Source organism: Nanorana parkeri, unplaced genomic scaffold (genome assembly GCF_000935625.1).
Source record: "Nanorana parkeri isolate BGI_ZX_2015 unplaced genomic scaffold, ASM93562v1 scaffold1087, whole genome shotgun sequence".
In the NCBI taxonomy this organism is placed as follows: domain Eukaryota; kingdom Metazoa; phylum Chordata; class Amphibia; order Anura; family Dicroglossidae; genus Nanorana; species Nanorana parkeri.
The window spans coordinates 89,842-93,783 of NW_017307355.1; positions in this window are offsets into that span (position 1 = coordinate 89,842).

Genomic DNA, 3,942 nt, shown 5'->3' on the forward strand with positions numbered 1-3,942 from the left:
GGAACGGATACGCAAACGCGTCAAAAACGCATCAAAAACGCACTGTGCTGCAGCTAACATACTAACAGCCCCACTCCAGCTGGAACGCAGCCAAAAACGCAATGCATCAGCAGCTCCACATCTGCTGATCAGGACCTGATCAGGACCTGATCTCATGTGAACAGGCCCTAAGGCCTTTCCCCATAGTTCTCCTTAGGGTAACGGAAGGACACAAACTAGCGTCCTCCCGTCACCCTAAGCTTCAGTATACCGCGAGCTACAGCTCGCGGTATATTGAAACGCCGCAGCTGAAGCGGATCCCGACAATTGTCTGGATCCGCCCAGCTGCGGGAGTGACAGCTGGCTCTGCCTATCTAGAGGCAGAGCCATCTGTACCCTCCCTCGTCCGTTCCGCCAGTCAGCGCTGGCAGAGAGGGGGGAATCCAGCCCCTCCCCTGTCACGGCAGAGAGCTGTGACAGGATCGAGAGGTGAGCGAACGCCGGTATGTGTTCCCTCACCTCCCGATCTACTGAGCCGACCTGTGACAGTCTCATTGTCACAGGTCGGCTAGAACTATGAGGTGAGTGAAAAGCACTCCCCTAATAGTTCTCCTTTAAATGTATTACTTTATATAATGTTTTTCAAAGCACCCCTTTTGGGCAGCCATGATGTCACAATTACTTCAAATTAAAGTATAATGAAATACTCCCTTTTTTTTCTGCATATATCTACAGCTGGCAAGCAGTTGATAATGCAAAAACATTTAAAAAATAATTACCAAAAAGGTAATTACTTACCTTTGTCACCCAAGTCTGAAGATCTTCTCAAGCAGCATGACGGGGCGGGCGCATGCGCCATAGAGATCTTTGGCTGGGAAAAGAGGAGAGATGGAGTGTATGTCAATGCACGCTGCCTGGAGCGTGCACATGGACAGACAGCGTGGGACCCGAGCAGTCTGTGCTGGATCAAAGACGGACACCAGCGCTGGAGGGACTACTCAGTACAAGTGGAAGGAAAAAGATGATTGGCTCAAGAGGCATAATTTAAGGTAAGTCCTTAAAGCAGCACTGGGGGGACGGACGAAAAAATGTGACTTTAATGTCACTTTAAGTATCCTTGGGGTCCCCTATAAGTACTGGAAAAAGAGGTTATACAGGCATACTGGAAAAACCTTAAGCCTCTTTTTCCAGTACTTATAGGGGACCCCAAGGATACTCTTTTACCGTCTCACACAGAGGCTTGGTTGCTCAGATTTTTTCTTTTCACTGCCCCTGATATGTTTTTCCCCGTAAATATTTAATTTTTAATTATCTTTTTTTTTTACAATTAGTCTCGATCTTTTCATCACCAACTCGGATACTGTTAGTTTCTAAATTTACTTTTCAGAGATATGTTGTTCATTTGTTGCGTAACTATTCACACCGGCACTGCTGGAAGGTGCATGTCAGTGAAATAAAGTAGGGGCAGAATCCAATGAGCCGGCGTCAGGTTGTTACTAAGGCTCCATTCACACACAGCAGTAGCGTTTTCAGTGTGCGTGAAGCTGCGCAAACTGTAACATACGGATTCCGCACATTTGCGGCTATTACTATTTCCGGAACGTGCGAAATCCGCCATAAAATCGCGCTTGTACTATTTTGTGGGGCGGTCGGTCTCGTACCACTCATCCGCCGCAAAAGTCTGAACAATACACATTGCAATGCATTGTTTTTTATGTTTAGAGTGGTACTGCGCAAATTCGGTGCGGCCGAATACATGGGGAAAACCGATCATGTGTGAATGGAGCCTTATTAAGCGTCTGAGTCCTCAGGAGCACAAGCCGAGTCTCTGTCTTCTTTCTGCCTGAATCATTCGCTGTGGCTGGAGATCTTTGTTTCGTACTGGTGTTTTCATGTGGTTAAAACGATTGAACTTGTTTATACAAATCTAATTTGTTTACAGTCCTGCGGTCTTTTCTGTTTCTTTGGTTATTCAGGAATGGGATTTTGGTTTCTTTTTGGATGCATTTGTTTATTTGTTGCACATTAGCACCCAGGTTACCTATTGTTATCGAATTGTGTATCCTGATGCAACAGCAGACATTTGCTAGGTGTCGCTTTTACATCTATACTGCATACCTCAGGACCCATTCACGCCACATCCAGATCATCTGCAGACCAGATTGTTTCCGGATCCAAAATGCATCCTAATCTATCCCCATGCTATTTCTGGCCTCTGTTCACACCAGCGCAGTCCGTTCCAGACCAGATCAGAAAAATACTGCTTGTCTCATTTTGTCTGGTCTGGAATGCACTGGAACTGCGGGCAAGTTCACACCATGGTTAGGAAAATGGTGTGAAACTGCCCTTAAAGTGACACTAAACTCAGGAATTAAATCTTATAAATAAATTTAAGTACCTTTTAACTATTAACAAAAATGTATAATTTGTGTATCACTCGGCTGTAGATCCTCCAATCATCTCTGAATTGGTGCTGACATTGTCCTTCCTTTTGGAGGGGGGCTACTTGTGTTCCCCAAGGTCCCTGTGTGTGTTGTAAAGTAGTCACCGCTCCAAGCTCACTCCTGTGATTGACTACAATCTCATGTTTAGTTTACTAATTTGTATTGAGGTTAAGGCTAATCAGGCTATGTAGTTTTCTGATGCAGGTTGAGTGTTCTGGAAATGTTTGCTTTTGATGTGTGCCATATGAAAATGTAATCCATGTTTTTATCATGTTTTAAAATGCTTGTCAACTGCACATTCATTTAGGGCAGGAGTAGGCAAACTTCGGCACGTCAGCTGTGCAACTACAAGTCCCATAAGACATTGCAAAACAGCCACAGGCATGACTCCCAGGGGCAAATGCATGATTGGATTTGTAGTTGCACCACAGCTGGAGGGCTGGAGTTTGGCTAACGCTGATTTGGGGCTTGTTCACACCATGTCCGGGTCATGACCAGACCAATTTGTTCCCGGACCAAAAAAAGCATGCCAATGTATGACTATGGTATTTGTGGGCTCTGTTCACACCAGCGCAGTCCTTTCCAGACCAGACAGAGAAAAATACTGTTTGTCTCATTTTCTCTGGTCTGGAATGCACTATAACGCATGCAAACACACTGGACTGCCCCTGAAAGCCCATTTTAAGCAGGGGGGAAAAACATGCTGGAACGCGGCAAAAAGCAAAGCACCGCGTTCCCGATCTGGTCCAGAAAATGTTGTTTACCTGGCGTTAGGGGTTATCAAAGTTTTGGTTAGAAAAGTCAAACGGCTGTGGAATCAAATTGGCCAATCGGCTGCAGTCGCTGCTCGACTGACTTTTTTTTTTTCTTTTTCCATCCAGCTCCTTACATCCTGTTGTGTCTACAGCACAGGAAGTGAAGGGGAATCTCTGGGATGGGACATATATGGGATATATCTACTCCTTCCTGCATCCAAAATGGGAATAGTTTGGGCTGTTTGATATATTTTAACAGATGAAAATGTAGCTTTATTGCTTTTGCAGTTTTAGTGATTTATTTGGACTCCTTGACAAAAAATGGAGCGATTTTTCTCTTTTTTAGAAGTCATTAGCTGTTCAGTCTCAATGTTTTTCCAGCTTTGCTGAGCCAGGCGTTCTTGATCCTATAGACTTTGTACAGCATGTGGTCTTTACTGATCGTGTCTTCATCCCGTCACTGACAGTGATCGAACGGCTCCTTGCAGTATGAACTCCTTATTTCTGGTGTTCTGCGGCTTTCCATATTTAGTTGGAAGACGTGTTTTATTACCGCTCTCTTTCGTTCCCATGCTGCGGCTCTAAGTATTGCTGGTTTTATTAGTTTGGGAGAACAGCAAGTTGGTTGTGTTTGATGGTCCCAGTGACCAGCCACAAATTATTTTTAGATGAAAGACTTTGCGTTTCAGTTTCCTAGAGGGAAACATTTTCTTCTTTCCCTCCCCCTCCTTTCTCCCTCTTCTCTCTCTCCCTCCCCCACCCTC